Genomic DNA, 18,490 nt, shown 5'->3' on the forward strand with positions numbered 1-18,490 from the left:
TATTGCTACCGGGAGCTCACGGTACCTATTAGCGCTTACATAATTAACCAGAGATCAGGGCCTCTATTTATCAAGCTGTCAACCGCAAATACGCTGGAATTCCATAGTTATCAAACCCTACAGACCGGCAAAATTAGAATATAGTGACGTAACATACGATCCGCCGGACTCAGTCCAACACAGATGGATGCTTACGTCACTACAAATGTTCCGAACGCAAGTTCGGCACAATCTGACTACTTTTGCTAGTTATCAAAAAACTAGCAGGTACGCTCGCCACTATTCCTGCCCAGCGTACCTGGTTTTCAATCCGCCGCCCTGGAGGCGGCGGATGCCATAGGAATCAATGGGAGTCTGACAGCAGCGAAAGCTCATGTTCGCTGCTGCCCGATATCCCATTGATTCCTATGGGAACGTCTACACCTAACATGTACCCCGAGTCTAAACACCCCTAATCTGACCCCCCTACACCGCCGCCACCTACATTATATTTATTAACCCCTAAACCGCCGCTCCCGGATCCCGCCGCAACTAAATAAAGTGTTTAACCCCTAAACCGCCGCTCCCGGACCCCGCCGCCACCTACATTAAATTTTTTAACCCCTAATCTGACCCCCCTACACCACTGCCACTTACATTACATTTCTTAACCCCTAAACCTAAGTCTAACCCTAACCCCCCCTAACTTAAATATAATTTAAATAAATCTAAATAAATATTCCTATCATTAAATAAATTATTCCTATTTAAAACTAAATACTTACCTATAAAATAAACCTTAAGCTAGCTACAATATAACTAATAGTTACATTGTAGCTAGCTTAGGGTTTATTTTTATTTTACAGGCAACATTGTATTTATTTTAACTAAGTAGAAGTTATTAAATAGTTATTAACTATTTAATAACTATCTAGTTAAAATAAATACAAAAGTACCTGTAAAATGAAACCTAACCTAAGTTACAATTACACCTAACACTACACTATAATTAAATAAATTCCCTAAATTAAAATAAATTAATTACAATTAAATAAAATGAACTAAAGTACAAAAAACAAACACTAAATTACAGAAAATAATAAAATCATTGCAAGAATTTTAAACTAATTACACCTAATCTAAGCCCCCTAATAAAATAAAAAAGCCCCCCAAAATAATAAAAATCCCTACCCTACACTAAATTACAAATAGCCCTTAAAAGGGCCTTTTGCGGGGCATTGCCCCAAAGTAATCAGCTCTTTTACCTGTAAAAAAAAAATACAAAATCCCCCCCAACATTACAACCCACCACCCGCACACCCAACCCTACTCTAAAACCCACCCAATCCCCCCTTAATAAAACCTTACAATACCCCCTTGAAGATCACCCTACCTTGAGACGTCTTCACCCAACCGGGCAGAAGTGGTCCTCCAGACGGCCAGAAGTCCTCATCCTATCCGGGCAGAAGAGGACCTCCAGATGGGCATAAGTCTTCATTCAGGCGGCTTCTTCTATCTTCATCCATCCGGAGCAGAGCGGGTCCATCTTCAAGACATCCAACGTGGAGCATCCTTCCAGGCCAACGACTACCCGACGAATGAATATTCCTTTAAATGACGTCATCCAAGATGGCGTCCCTTGAATTCCGATTGGCTGATAGAATTCTATCAGCCAATCGGAATTAAGGTAGGAAAAATCCTATTGGCTGATGCAATCAGCCAAAAGGATTGAGCTCGCATTCTATTGGCTGTTCCAATCAGCCAGGATCAGCCAATATGATTGAACTTCAATCCTATTGGCTGATTGCATCAGCCAATAGTATTTTTCCTAACTTAATTCCAATTGGCTGATAGAATTCTATCAGCCAATCAGAATACAAGGGACGCCATCTTGGATGATGTAATTTAAAGGAATATTCATTTGTCGGGTAGTCGTCGGCCTGGAAGGATGCTCCGCATCGGATGTCTTGAAGATGGACCCGCTCCGCTCTGGATGGATGAAGATAGAAGATGCCGTCTGGATGAAGACTTCTGCCCGTCTGGAGGTCTTTTCTGCCCAGATAGGATGAATACTTCTGGCCGTCTGGAGGACCACTTCTGCCCAATTGGGTGAAGACGTGTTGGAGGGTATTGTATTTTTTTTTTACAGGTAAAAGAGCTTATTACTTTGGGGCAATGCCCTGCAAAAGGCCCTTTTAAGGGCTATTTGTAATTTAGTGTAGGGTAGGGATTTTTATTATTTTGGGGGGCTTTTTTATTTTATTAGGGGGATTAGATTAGGTGTAATTAGTTTAAAATTCTTGGAATTATTTTATTATTTTCTGTAATTTAGTGTTTGTTTGTTTTTGTACTTTAGTTAATTTTATTTAATTGTAATTCATTTATTTTAATTTAGGGAATTAATTTAATTATAGTCTAGTGTTAGGTGTAATTGTAACTTAGGTTAGGTTTTATTTTACAGGTACTTTTGTACTTATTTTAACTAGGTAGTTATTAAATAGTAAATAACTATTTAGTAACTATTCTACCTAGTTAAAATAAATACAAAGTTGCCTGTAAAATAAAAATAAATCCTAAAATAGCTACAATGTAACTATTAGTTATATTGTAGCTTTCTTAGGGTTTATTTTATAGGTAAGTATTTATTTTTAAATAGGTAAATTTATTTAATGATAGGAATATTTATTTAGATTAATTTAAATTATATTTAAGTTAGGGTTAGACTTAGGTTTAGAGGTTAATAAATTTAATATAGTGGAGCCGACGTTGGGGGCGGGAGATTAGGGGTTAATAAATTTAATGTAGGTGGTGGCGGGCGGTCTAGGGGCGGAAGATTAGGGGTTAATACATTTAATGTAGGTGGTGGCAGTGTAGGGGGGGCAGATTAGGGGTTAATAAATTTAATGTAGGTGGCGGAGGTGTAGGGGGGGCAGATTCCGTGAGCGGCGGTTTAGGGGTTAAACACTTTATTAGAGTTGTGGTGGGCTCCGGGAGCGGCGGTTTAGGGGTTAATAACTTTATTAAGGTGCGGCGGGGTCCGGGAGAGGCGGTATAGGGGGTAAAACAGTATAGTTTAGTGTGGGTGCTTAGTGACAGGGTACCAAGAAAGCTGCGAATAAGCTGAAGAGCAGCGAGATCGATGACTTTTAGTTATCAACAGTCCGCTGCTTATCGCTCCGTACTTGGTGCGTGGCTTTTTGACAGCTTTCTTGATAATTTTGGAGAACATATTCAGGTCCGCGGCAGCGATGTTAGGCGATCTTAGGCGAGCGTATTGGTGCCGTTGAATGCAAGATAGTCGTCGGCTTGATAACTAGAGGCCCAGATCCTGGTTAATTTTAGAAATCTCCACTAAATGCCCACACAATACAGTGTAATATATTTTATTAAAAAATAAAGATAGCAGCATCTTTATTTTTAAATAAAATAACTGCAAAAAGCAGTTTTTAGGGCTTTAAATGTGGCGGGTGTGGAGTGTTAGAAAACATGTGCCTTTACATAGCGGTCTATGGGGAACTGTGTGTTCCCTGTAAATATATATGTATATGATTATATACATATACTGTATATTTATGACTTAATATGTGTATATACACATAATAACAGATAAATATATGTGTACATAAGCATATACATATATATTTATATTTGCTGCCATCGCTGTGCTACTTACCCCCTTTGCTGCACTTAGGTTCTGATGCCGTCTCTGACAGCATCATAATAAAGCTCCCATTGGAGCCTATAATATCGCACTTTCTTAAGTGCAATGCTTCCATGCAGTGCAATCGCAAGGTCGCATTTGCATTGCACCTCACCTGTAATACCAGCGCACATTAGAGTGCGCTGGCATTACAAAGTGGAGGTCAAATATCGCTTTAGCAAAAGCGATAATTTGTGCTCCACTTATTATCTGGCCTTTAATATGGTAACCAAATATAAATAAATGATTCGAGCATAACAATATTAAATAAGGAATATAGACAGGATAAATGACACCCAAATAAGCAGCTCTTGACTGTATTAAAAATGTTACCCGCTCCACCAGATAAGGCCAAAGCAAGCGAAGGAGCATTATGTGTCCATCCAGCAGTGCAGCAAAAGTGGTGAGCACTAACCCGATACAGCACAATAGCACAGAGGGAAGACAAGTACCAAGAACTAGTTAAAAAAACTAACAGGAGTGCAAAAGAACTAGGCATGCAAAACAGAACCCGCCACATTCATGCACAAGTAAATAAATGAGGCTCGAAAAGAAGCAAACGTAAAAGCAAGCCAACGTGAGCTGAACAGAAATGCGCAAAGATCTCTATACAGAGATCCAAAGAACCCGTGATAATCTATATTTAACGCACCTAAAATAACCAGCGTGCGCTAAAAGAAAGAATGGTGTAAAATAATTTAAAGTTCCTGCAGCCCAGGTCCAATAAATATATGATATAATAAACACAATAGTTCTCAGGCTATGATATACAGCCCCAAGTGTACCTACTAATAAGAAAAGGAAGTGGGGATTTCACAATAAGAAATTCCCAAAAGTCTAGGTAAATCCAGCACAACTGTAAAATTGAATAAAAGCGCTACAAAAAGCTTGTATGTCAAAAACAATGTAAATATTTATTAAACAAATTGGCAGCCCTTACAGCAGATCCCCTGCTCATCGTGACTTACCCCTGATGTCTGGACACTCCATGTATAAGGCAGCTAGGAGGAGCGACCGCGTGAACAAATACAGGTAGAATATGTTATACGCATCTGTACACCGAATATCACTGTCTTAAAGGAATACAGCACCTGTGAATAAAGACGCGTGTTTCTATTGCTCCTCCTATGCTATGTCTTTTAAGCACCAACCGACTCAGTAACTCTGGGGGTTCAAGTCTGAAGTAACTGGTTTTTATACACCGGGGACTGTATATCTGCATCCATTTCTTGCATTAACGCTGCACTTATTGGATTACAAATACCTGCAAGTTTTAAATGGACTGTTTTTGGTCTATTTCCCCTGGTGCACCAGATAATAATTTTTTGGCCAGTACTTCATTAATACTGCTTTGTGTGGGATCCCCTGTATGAATGTGAATGTGTGTATTGTGCATTTGTTTAATAAATATTTACATTGTTTTTGACATACAAACTTTTTGTAGCGCTTTTATTCAATTTTACAGTTGTGCTGGATTTACCTAGACTTTTGGGAATTTCTTATTGTGAAATCCCCACTTCCTTTTCTATGTTGTTCTCATATGTATCTTTCTAGGAAGCACCTGTTCTCTAGTTAATTACTTATTAGTGTGCAACTCTCACCTTTTGTGTTTCTTTTGTGTACCTACTAATAGCCTATAGGCTAAATGAGTGCCAACATTAATAAAAAAAAAACATAGTTACCTAATAAGAAACCAAGTAGACAGCCAATCTAGTGCTGTATGTGTGACAGCAGAGGATCTTTGTATTTGGAGTATAATGACGATCCAAAGGAGGAGGCTAGAAGCCTACCAGTGGCAGACCTGTGAATTACTCCCACTGAGTGTAATTGTGCCACTACTCCATACTCCAAAAGCTCCCCTCTGTTCAAACAGTAGCTCTCTGAGGAGAACATGGGCCTTTAGATTGGTATGAGGACTCCTCTCACAGAAGAACCTCTGGAGCACCTCCAATCTTCACCTTCCTCCTGAGAAAGAGAAGATAAGACTAGTTTCTTGTAAGGTTGGGAGGGGTTTTAAGGGTTCTTGGAGTCTTTGGAAACTTTGCCTCCTCCTAGTGGTCAGGAGTGGAACTCCCGGGAGTAATGGCTCGTGGATTCTCATCACCTTTATGAAGGAAACATATGTTTTATGCAAATAGACATTAAGGCACACAAATGTATTGAAATCTATCACAAAACAAAGGTTATAAGCCTTGTGGTTAACTTTTTGAATCTGAATCCATTCTGATAAGTGTTACACTATGAATGCAATTTGCATTAATGCATGGTGGGTATAATGAAAATTTTGCTCAATGATTTTCTAGAAATCTTGTTAGTGGTAGGGAGGGATATGATGGATATGTGTTTTAAATAGATATCCATTTGTAAATATCAGTCCCAGTCACCACTGACAGATAATACAACATCGTTAATTCCTTGGTTATTAACACATATGTAGCAAAATACATTCAGATCCTTCATGAGGATCCGAATGCTGAAATAAGCAGCGACTAATGCCCTTTGGATATTTTCATAGCCGGATTGATTGTTGTAAAAGATGCCCATTCTGGGATTTTCACAGATCTAAGTGTGGGGATCTTTTACAGGAATCATTATGGCTACAAAAATATCCGAAGGGCACAAGCCACTGCTAACTTTTTCATTTGGATCCTTACGAAGCAACAAAATGTACATCCCTAGTGCTTATCACCTGCTGGTTTTTGTACTAGCTGTTAAAACATAATATAAAACAAATGTAAACTGTGTGTAAATGAACGCTAAAGTGGGATTTTGTGAAAACTATTATTACCATTTTACAATTACTTATTATCGGCAACAATGTAAGTACACCCTAATCATCTTCTAGCTAAGTTACTGCTACAGTGCACTCATAAGTATAGACAAATGATTGATTGCCCATCTGGCTATTCTTGTTTTTTTTTCTCCTTAGTAAACAGCTGCTACAGCCAAACAGAAGCCGTAAGGCCCACACATCCATTATTGTGGGTGGTTGTCTTCCGGGCTTCTGTATTTTACCTAATGTGGGATATAGCTAATTTAGGGCTAGATTATGAGTGACGTGCTAACTGTAGTGCACAAGCAATATCGGCTTTATGTTTGTTTTTTTGCACACGACGGAAACAGTGTGCATATTACAAGTTTAAAGTAAATGCATTTGCTCAAGTGCAACCAAGATTTACGCTTGTCATGTTAGCATGACTTGAAAGCTTGCATAAAGGGTAAGGGGAGGATAAACGTTAATTAAATACAACATAAATACACTTAAAAGTACATTAAACACAACATAAATGCACTTAAAAGTACAGTTACACTCATATAAACACTATCTAATAAAAAAAATATTTAAAAACTTTAACATATATATAGGCATACATAGACATATCTATATATGTATATGTATGCATATACATATGTATAGATTTGTGTACATATGTATTTAATTATTTATGTGTTTTACTGTATATTTACTATAAATATTTAACATTCCAATGTTCTTCACATACAGGATAATGTACTTTTTATTGTAATTACATATTTATATGTAAACTCACATGAAGACTTGCTAACTTCAATGCGCGTTATTGAAATATTAAATATAAAGGCCAGATTACAAGTTGAGCGCAAAATATCGCTTCACATGCAAATGTATCCTGATATTACAAGTTAGGTGCAATGCGAACGCGACCTCGTGTTCAAATTGCATGGAAGCATTGCACTCACAAGATAGCGTATCCATGGCATGAGAACCTAGTGCAGAGAAGGGGGGTAAGCCGCACAGCGATGGGCAGCAGATTTAAATATATATGTATATGAATATATACAGTACATATATATATATATATATATATATATATATATACTGTATATATATGTGTGTTTATATGTGCATATACGCATAATAACACATAAATATATATGCATATAAGCATATACATATATATTTGTAGAGAACACACAGAGCGCTATGTAAAGGCACTTTTCAGTGCCGTTTTTTTTTTATAACACCCAACACCCGCCAACTTTAACCCTTAAAAACTGCTTGGTGCAGTGTTTTTTGTTTGTCTTTATTTTTGTTTGTTTTTAAATGCAGCATTTAAAAAAAATTACCTGTGGTTAATTTTTTGAGCACTAATTTCTACCGCAAGCTCGCAGTAGCAATAACCAGTACTGGCTAGTTATTTATCATGTGTCCGTAAATGGGCGTATTTGCCCGTATAGGGGCCCACAATAAATTAGCACTTCACTTGTAATCTAGCCCAAAATATTAAAAAATATTAATAAAATTATTAAATGTATTATACAGTACATACTGTAAAACATTCTAAATAATCCATAAGAATCTCACCCAAAACTGTTCTCTTACACAACATTGTGCCTCTAGACAGTTGATTTTAAGGATAGACCGATATATCGGAGCGGGACGATATTTGGAATTTCTGAAATATCGTATTGGCCAGAAACGTACCGATATGGAGCAAATCAAAAGAAATTTAGCTCTGTGCACTTCAGGGAAACAATGTAGTTTTAAGTGACACAAATCATCTATAGCACATATAAGCTGAAAGACAAATGGTATCCACAGCACCAATTAGGTAAAAGAAAATACCTTTATTTTCACATTACATGCGACGTTTCGGCCTTCACAGCCTTAATCATGCAACATATAAGCTGAACATAGCATCTAATAATAAATAGCACTGAGTCCAAGCCCAGGTGTTCCTAGGGGCTCAGTTACCAACTGCCATACCCCCAATGGCAGGCCTGTAGATGGACTTGCATAAACAAAGATATATGAGTTGTGAAATGGATCTTTAAGTGGCACTTAAAGCTACATAGTTTTCCTAAAGGACACAGAGCTAAATTACTTTTGTTTTGCTCATAGGGGTCAGGACAGCAATACATAAAATCAATCTGCTTGCTAATTGCTGTCACAAATAGAACATAATTTCTTGTTTTCTGATACATTTTACACATTTGCAAAACATTTCACTAAAGCTGCTATAGTTGACGATTTTTTAATTTAAATATTGTATTTTCCTCTTTCATGGGCATAGAAAAAAAAAATTAAAAAAATTATACTTCAGGCACATCAATTTCATGTCCACAACAACAAACCTTGAGTAGAAAGCTATGTAGTATAGAGACTAGTATCAATATTCTCTAGCGGTGGATAAAAATGCTCTGACCATTAGGTGGCGCTGTAACACATTTATAAAACTGCCTATAAGGGACATAATAAAGAAACTTATAGTCCACTCCTCTGTACCAGGGAAGGTATTTGCAAACCAGTACATATATGAGCATATTAAAAATTAAAGCAAATAAATAAATCTAGCACTAATATTCCAGAATGTCCTTTCTTTCTCTGTCAAGTGGCAGTATATATATATATATATATATATATTTTAATTAAACTTGCACTCACTGGATTTTTAGAAAAGGTGCTTTATTTAGCACAAAAAAGTGATGTTTCGGGGATCAATCACCCCTTCATCAGACCTTTTTGGTCTGATGAAGGGGTGATTGATCCCCGAAACGTCACTTTTTTGTGCTAAATAAAGCACCTTTTCTAAAAATCCAGCGAGTTCAAGTTTCATCTATTCTGTATCAAACCGTGCCTGCACCCTGGTAGATGCCTTTTAAGTGAGAGTGAGCTTTCTCTGCTTTATTTTATTTTATATATATATTTACTTTACTTTTAACCCTTATCTGTAAAGTGTATGAAGTGAGCGTGTTTTTAGTGAAGTGGCAGCAATATATGAAAAAAACAGAAGCTGTTTAACAGAACATGCTGAAATGTTATGCTTTCTGCACTATAATGTTTTTCTACTTAACTGGAAGCATTAAATAAACTGTGTAGTGTCTAGCTTTGCAGTAGTGACTTAAATTTAATTTTATATCAGTGTGCAGTTAAAAAGGGATTTATGCCATCTTTCTATGTTTTGGGAAGCCATTAAATAAGTTAATTTTCAAGCACTTTATTTTTCCCAGTTGTTTACTTTTAATGTTTAAAATTTTAATGAGCATATTCAGTTTATACCAGATTTGTGTAGAAATTGTGAGGATTTTTCAAAACTTTAAATGTACAGAATATTGGCCCCTGTTATTGGCCTGAAAGGCGGTCAATAATCGCTATCGGTATTGGCCCTGAAAAAACTATATCGGTCTATCCCTAGTTGATTTTATTGCTTTCATGTGTTTTGGCTAAGAAGGTTGAGGGGCCGATTTATCAAGCTCCATATGAAGCTTGATGCCCCTATTTCCACGTGAGCCTTTAGGCTCGCCGGCAACAGAAATGATGAAGCAGTGGTCTAAAGCAGTGATTTTCATCCTTTTTTTTTACCGTGGCACACTTTTTTACATTAAAAAATCCTACGGCACACCACTATCCCAAAATGTTACAAAATCACACATTGTAGCCTAATACAGCATATATATATATATATATGCTAATGATTGTCTGTCAATGAATGTCAATATGTCATGGTTGTAAATGATGCCTGATGAGCCTGTACCATACCTCCCAATATTTCAAAATTTGAAAGAGGGACACCCCCGCTGGCTGAAACTGTTCTGGAGGAGCAAAGCTGCGCCAGCATGCATGGGGGATGTTGCGGCGTGTAGAGACGGCACTAGACACGTGTTGTGGTGTGTGGGGTTTCCTTTCAAGTGTGAACACGGGTCAGGGAAGTGAGCTGCTGCTGCGCAGTTACCCAGTCATCCTCTCACTCAAAATAAAAAAACGTCCCAGAATAAAAACAAACAAAATGTAAAAAATATGTCACACTGTTGTCAGTCTGCCGCGGAACACCTGAGGATCTCTCACACCGGTTGAAAAACACTGGTCTAAAGACTGCTGCTCCATAACTTGTCCGTCTGCTCTGAGGCCGCGGACAGAAATCAACCTGATCGTATACAATTGACACCCCCTGCTAGCAGCCAATTGCACAGGGGGCGGCATTGCACCAGCAGTTCACAAGAACTGCTGGTGCAATGATAAATGCTGACAGTGTATGCTGTCTGCATTTAACGATGTGCAGCGGACATGATACGCTACATTGTATCATGTTGGCTCGCACTATGATAAAACTACCCCTTAGTCTATTTTTCAGTTGTATTTTAGTTTTTTTTTAGATTTTCTTTTTATGAACTTTACCTATTTCTCATAGTATCATTTGTCAAAACAACCATGCACATACATTGAATAGTATATGACAGCCAGGTTTGCGGAATATTAAACAAAGTTATTCTATATTTATATACATACATACTGTCATGCAAAGAACCTAAGAGAAAAAGAACGAAGAGAAAAAAAACTTGGAATGTTTATTTTTATTTCCATCACTTTAACCTCGTAAGTACCAGGGATTTCAGAGAAAAATGTGGGCAAAAGATCAGAGATTTTTTAACATTTCTGCTATTACTCCATTTAAACAGAAATAAAGCATTGTTTTTTTTATGTACCTATCAAAACGATATATATTTTTAAGTTGATAACCCAAGGTATTAATCTAGGCCCATTTTGTTATATTTCATGCCACAATTTCGCTGCCAAATGCGATCATATAAAAAATTGTTAACTTTTTCACAAACTTTGAGTTTCTCACTGAAATTATTTTCATTCTACTTTTGCAGTCATAACACAAATGGTTGTAAAAACTTCTCTGGGATCCATTTTGCTCAGAAATAGCAGACATTATGGCTTTGCCATTGCTTTTTGGATTTCAGCTGCGCACCACATTTATGAAAAGGGTTAATTAGCTAGCTGGTAAGGGTAATAGTATTGTAATGTAGGTATTACCCTCCCAACTGACACTTCCCACCTCCCTGATGCCTACTTGATCCCTCCCAAACAGCTCTCTCCTCCCCCCATACTCCTCACCTGCATCGTAGGTACTGGCAGACAAACTGCTACTAAGCAGTTTAATGCTTTTTTTATTTTTAATTGTTTTATTTATTTGCAGTGTAGAGATCCCAGTTCCCTGATCCCACTCAAGCAGCTCTCTAACCCCCGCCCCTCCCAGTAGTGGCAGCCATCTTAGTTCCTGGAAACTGACTGCCAGTACCCATATTATAGTATTTTTCAATTTGATTTATTTACTATTTCTCCAACATAGGTGTGTCCGGTCCACGGCGTCATCCTTACTTGTGGGATATTCTCTTCCCCAACAGGAAATGGCAAAGAGCCCAGCAAAGCTGGTCACATGATCCCTCCTAGGCTCCGCCTACCCCAGTCATTCTCTTTGCCGTTGTACAGGCAACATCTCCACGGAGATGGCTTAGAGTTTTTTAGTGTTTAACTCTAGTTTTTATTATTCAATCAAGAGTTTGTTATTTTAAAATAGTGCTGGTATGTACTATTTACTCAGAAACAGAAAAGAGATGAAGATTTCTGTTTGTATGAGGAAAATGATTTTAGCAACCGTTACTAAAATCCATGGCTGTTCCACACAGGACTGTTGAGAGCAATTAACTTCAGTTGGGGGAACAGTGAGCAGTCTCTTGCTGCTTGAGGTATGACACATTCTAACAAGACGATGTAATGCTGGAAGCTGTCATTTTCCCTATGGGATCCGGTAAGCCATGTTTATTAAGATAGTAAATAAGGGCTTCACAAGGGCTTATTAAGACTGTAGACTTTTTCTGGGCTAAATCGATTCATTATTAACACATATTTAGCCTTGAGGAATCATTTAATCTGGGTATTTTGATAAGATTATATCGGCAGGCACTGTTTTAGACACCTTATTCTTTAGGGGCTTTCCCAAATCATAGGCAGAGCCTCATTTTCGCGCCGGTGTTGCGCACTTGTTTTTGAGAGGCATGACATGCAGTCGCATGTGTGAGGAGCTCTGATACATAGAAAAGACTTTCTGAAGGCGTCATTTGGTATCGTATTCCCCTTTGGGCTTGGTTGGGTCTCAGCAAAGCAGATACCAGGGACTGTAAAGGGGTTAAAGTTAAAAACGGCTCCGGTTCCGTTATTTTAAGGGTTAAAGCTTCCAAATTTGGTGTGCAATACTTTTAAGGCTTTAAGACACTGTGGTGAAATTTTGGTGAATTTTGAACAATTCCTTCATATTTTTTCGCAATTGCAGTAATAAAGTGTGTTCAGTTTAAAATTTAAAGTGACAGTAACGGTTTTATTTTAAATCGTTTTTTGTACTTTGTTATCAAGTTTATGCCTGTTTAACATGTCTGAACTACCAGATAGACTGTGTTCTGAATGTGGGGAAGCCAGAGTTCCTTCTCATTTAAATAAATGTGATTTATGTGACAATGACAATGATGCCCAAGATGATTCCTCAAGTGAGGGGAGTAAGCATGGTACTGCATCATTCCCTCCTTCGTCTACACAAGTCTTGCCCACTCAGGAGGCCCCTAGTACATCTAGCGCGCCAATACTCCTTACTATGCAACAATTAACGGCTGTAATGGATAATTCTGTCAAAAACATTTTAGCCAAAATGCACACTTATCAGCGTAAGCGCGACTGCTCTGTTTTAGATACTGAAGAGCATGACGACGCTGATAATAATGGTTCTGAAGGGCCCCTAAACCAGTCTGATGGGGCCAGGGAGGTTTTGTCTGAGGGAGAAATTACTGATTCAGGGAACATTTCTCAACAAGCTGAACCTGATGTGATTACGTTTAAATTTAAGTTGGAACATCTCCGCATTCTGCTTAAGGAGGTATTATCCACTCTGGATGATTGTGACAAGTTGGTCATCCCAGAGAAACTATGTAAAATGGACAAGTTCCTAGAGGTCCCGGGGCTCCCAGAAGCTTTTCCTATACCCAAGCGGGTGGCGGACATTGTAAATAAAGAATGGGAAAGGCCCGGTATTCCTTTCGTCCCTCCCCCCATATTTAAAAAATTGTTTCCTATGGTCGACCCCAGAAAGGACTTATGGCAGACAGTCCCCAAGGTCGAGGGAGCGGTTTCCACCTTAAACAAACGCACCACTATACCCATAGAAGATAGTTGTGCTTTCAAAGATCCTATGGATAAAAAATTAGAAGGTTTACTTAAAAAGATGTTTGTTCAGCAGGGTTACCTTCTACAACCAATTTCATGCATTGTCCCTGTCGCTACAGCCGCGTGTTTCTGGTTCGATGAGCTGGTAAAGGCGGTCGATAGTGATTCTCCTCCTTATGAGGAGATTATGGACAGAATCAATGCTCTCAAATTGGCTAATTCTTTCACCTTAGACGCCACTTTGCAATTGGCTAGGTTAGCGGCTAAGAATTCTGGGTTTGCTATTGTGGCGCGCAGAGCGCTTTGGTTGAAATCTTGGTCAGCTGATGCGTCTTCCAAGAACAAGCTACTTAACATTCCTTTCAAGGGGAAAACGCTGTTTGGCCCTGACTTGAAAGAGATTATCTCTGATATCACTGGGGGTAAGGGCCACGCCCTTCCTCAGGATCGGCCTTTCAAGGCCAAAAATAAACCTAATTTTCGTCCCTTTCGTAGAAACGGACCAGCCCAAAGTGCTACGTCCTCTAAGCAAGAGGGTAATACTTCTCAAGCCAAGCCAGCTTGGAGACCAATGCAAGGCTGGAACAAGGGAAAGCAGGCCAAGAAACCTGCCACTGCTACCAAGACAGCATGAAATGTTGGCCCCCGATCCGGGACTGGATCTGGTGGGGGGCAGACTCTCTCTCTTCGCTCAGGCTTGGGCAAGAGATGTTCTGGATCCTTGGGCGCTAGAAATAGTCTCCCAAGGTTATTTTCTGGAGTTCAAGGGGCTTCCCCCAAGGGGGAGGTTCCACAGGTCTCAGTTGTCTTCAGACCACATAAAAAGACAGGCATTCTTACATTGTGTAGAAGACCTGTTAAAAATGGGAGTGATTCATCCTGTTCCATTAGGAGAACAAGGGATGGGGTTCTACTCCAATCTGTTCATAGTTCCCAAAAAAGAGGGAACGTTCAGACCAATCTTAGATCTCAAGATCTTAAACAAGTTTCTCAAGGTTCCATCGTTCAAGATGGAAACCATTCGAACAATTCTTCCTTCCATCCAGGAAGGTCAATTCATGACCACGGTGGATTTAAAGGATGCGTATCTACATATTCCTATCCACAAGGAACATCATCGGTTCCTAAGGTTCGCATTCCTGGACAAGCATTACCAGTTTGTGGCGCTTCCTTTCGGATTAGCCACTGCTCCAAGGATTTTCACAAAGGTACTAGGGTCCCTTCTAGCTGTGCTAAGACCAAGGGGCATTGCCGTAGTACCTTACTTGGACGACATTCTGGAAAAGAGTTCTCTATCTCCGTCAACAAGGGTTCCCTTCTTGGGAACAATAATAGACTCCTTAGAAATGAGGATTTTTCTGACAGAAGCCAGAAAAACAAAACTTCTAGACTCTTGTCGGATACTTCGTTCCGTTCCTCTTCCTTCCATAGCGCAGTGCATGGAAGTGATAGGTTTGATGGTAGCGGCAATGGACATAGTTCCTTTTGCGCGCATTCATCTAAGACCATTACAACTGTGCATGCTCAGTCAGTGGAATGGGGACTATACAGACTTGTCTCCGAAGATACAAGTAAATCAGAGGACCAGAGACTCACTCCGTTGGTGGCTGTCCCTGGACAACCTGTCACAAGGGATGACCTTCCGCAGACCAGAGTGGGTCATTGTCACGACCGACGCCAGTCTGATGGGCTGGGGCGCGGTCTGGGGATCCCTGAAAGCTCAGGGTCTTTGGTCTCGGGAAGAATCTCTTCTACCGATAAATATTCTGGAACTGAGAGCGATATTCAATGCTCTCAAGGCTTGGCCTCAGCTAGCGAGGGCCAAGTTCATACGGTTTCAATCAGACAACATGACAACTGTTGCGTACATCAACCATCAGGGGGGAACAAGGAGTTCCCTAGCGATGGAAGAAGTGACCAAAATCATTCTATGGGCGGAGTCTCACTCCTGCCACCTGTCTGCTATCCACATCCCAGGAGTGGAAAATTGGGAAGCGGATTTTCTGAGTCGTCAGACATTGCATCCGGGGGAGTGGGAACTCCATCCGGAAATCTTTGCCCAAGTCACTCAACTGTGGGGCATTCCAGACATGGATCTGATGGCCTCTCGTCAGAACTTCAAAGTTCCTTGCTACGGGTCCAGATCCAGGGATCCCAAGGCGGCTCTAGTGGATGCACTAGTAGCACCTTGGACCTTCAAACTAGCTTATGTGGTCCCGCCGTTTCCTCTCATCCCCAGGCTGGTAGCCAGGATCAATCAGGAGAGGGCGTCGGTGATCTTGATAGCTCCTGCGTGGCCACGCAGGACTTGGTATGCAGATCTGGTGAATATGTCATCGGCTCCACCATGGAAGCTACCTTTGAGACGAGACCTTCTTGTTCAGGGTCCGTTCGAACATCCGAATCTGGTCTCACTCCAGCTGACTGCTTGGAGATTGAACGCTTGATCTTATCGAAGCGAGGGTTCTCAGATTCTGTTATCGATACTCTTGTTCAGGCCAGAAAGCCTGTAACTAGAAAGATTTACCACAAAATTTGGAAAAAATATATCTGTTGGTGTGAATCTAAAGGATTCCCTTGGGACAAGGTTAAGATTCCTAAGATTCTATCCTTCCTTCAAGAAGGATTGGAAATAGGATTATCTGCTAGTTCCCTGAAGGGACAGATTTCTGCCTTGTCTGTGTTACTTCACAAAAAGCTGGCAGCTGTGCCAGATGTTCAAGCCTTTGTTCAGGCTCTGGTCAGAATCAAGCCTGTTTACAAACCTTTGACTCCTCCTTGGAGTCTCAACTTAGTTCTTTCAGTTCTTCAGGGGGTTCCGTTTGAACCCTTACATTCCGTTGATATTAAGTTATTATCTTGGAAAGTTTTGTTTTTGGTTGCAATTTCTTCTGCTCGAAGAGTTTCAGAATTATCTGCTCTGCAGTGTTCTCCTCCTTATCTGGTGTTCCATGCAGATAAGGTGGTTTTACGTACTAAACCTGGTTTTCTTCCAAAAGTTGTTTCTAACAAAAACATTAACCAGGAGATTATCGTACCTTCTCTGTGTCCGAAACCAGTTTCGAAGAAGGAACGTTTGTTGCACAATTTGGATGTTGTTCGCGCTCTAAAATTCTATTTAGATGCTACAAAGGATTTTAGACAAACATCTTCCTTGTTTGTTGTTTATTCCGGTAAAAGGAGAGGTCAAAAAGCAACTTCTACCTCTCTCTCTTTTTGGATTAAAAGCATCATCAGATTGGCTTACGAGACTGCCGGACGGCAGCTTCCCGAAAGAATCACAGCTCATTCCACTAGGGCTGTGGCTTCCACATGGGCCTTCAAGAACGAGGCTTCTGTTGATCAGATATGTAGGGCAGCGACTTGGTCTTCACTGCACACTTTTACCAAATTTTACAAGTTTGATACTTTTGCTTCTTCTGAGGCTATTTTTGGGAGAAAGGTTTTGCAAGCCGTGGTGCCTTCCATTTAGGTGACCTGATTTGCTCCCTCCCTTCATCCGTGTCCTAAAGCTTTGGTATTGGTTCCCACAAGTAAGGATGACGCCGTGGACCGGACACACCTATGTTGGAGAAAACAGAATTTATGTTTACCTGATAAATTACTTTCTCCAATGGTGTGTCCGGTCCACGGCCCGCCCTGGTTTTTTAATCAGGTCTGATATTTTATTTTCTTTAACTACAGTCACCACGGTATCATATGGTTTCTCCTATGCAAATATTCCTCCTTAACGTCGGTCGAATGACTGGGGTAGGCGGAGCCTAGGAGGGATCATGTGACCAGCTTTGCTGGGCTCTTTGCCATTTCCTGTTGGGGAAGAGAATATCCCACAAGTAAGGATGACGCCGTGGACCGGACACACCGTTGGAGAAAGTAATTTATCAGGTAAACATAAATTCTGTTTTTTTTCTGTAGCAGCGGTCCCCCTTAGCCCTCCTCCCTCTCCCCCTGCCCGCTCCTTGCAATTATTTTGTAGCCCCCTCCCCCCTTTGATTTGACATTTTTCTATAGTATAGCATCCCATCCATCCCTCCCTCCCTCTCCCTACCAAACTTTGTTTTAGTTTTGTAGTACCCCACCCCTCCGTATCTCTCTCAATCCCACTCTGCCTCTGAGCCACTTGCCTCCCCTCTCCACCTCTGGACTGCCCTCTGTCACTGCTATTGTTTGCATACAGTAACCATGTGGTCTCTGTGATTCTCTATCACAGCGATCACATAACTGCCCTGGGCTCTGAGTGACCCCCGACACACAAGGCAAGTTCTGAGGCTGTGGGCATCTGCTCAAACACCGCAAACCCCTTTACAAGATGCCAAGAATCACAGACTTATTATTACGTCACTAGGGTCCTTAAGACCCATTTTTTTTTTACGTAATGGAACATTCATTTGGCCGAAGGGGTTAAGCAAGTACTTAAAACATAATTTGTATTTTATTTTTCAATCCAAGAAATGAATGTGTTATCCATGGGATTCATCACTTGCACTTGAGGGATATTATGACTCTTTATGTGAGGATATTTCTGCTAAATTATTTGTTTATCACTTTTACAGTGTATACTGATTGTTATATTTAGTTATAGTTTAGCTCTACTAGTTTAAGACAGGAATGTAGATTATATGCCAGACCTAACACAAAGGGTATTTTTAGTGGCATTTAGATTTCTGTTCATGCACATATTCAACGAACAAGCTTCTGAAGAACGGAAGGTTTTTCTAGTCTTTTTTTCTATAGAAATGGGCACTTAAGCTAATATATTTTGTCATCACTGTCTCAGTTTATAAACCTGATGCTTAATTTCTGTATTATTAGATATTTGCTTATGTAACGCA

General features: G+C 39.9%; 1 protein-coding gene across 2 annotated transcripts in view; it reads left to right on the forward strand.

The window, feature by feature from the left end:
• The window catches only part of LOC128663457 (uncharacterized), a 260,004-nt gene that overhangs the window by 56,131 nt on the left and 185,383 nt on the right, over positions 1–18,490 (forward strand). The gene's annotated exons all lie outside the window — the stretch shown is intronic.

This window comes from Bombina bombina, chromosome 6 (assembly GCF_027579735.1).
Source record: "Bombina bombina isolate aBomBom1 chromosome 6, aBomBom1.pri, whole genome shotgun sequence".
Taxonomy (NCBI): Eukaryota; Metazoa; Chordata; class Amphibia; order Anura; family Bombinatoridae; genus Bombina; species Bombina bombina.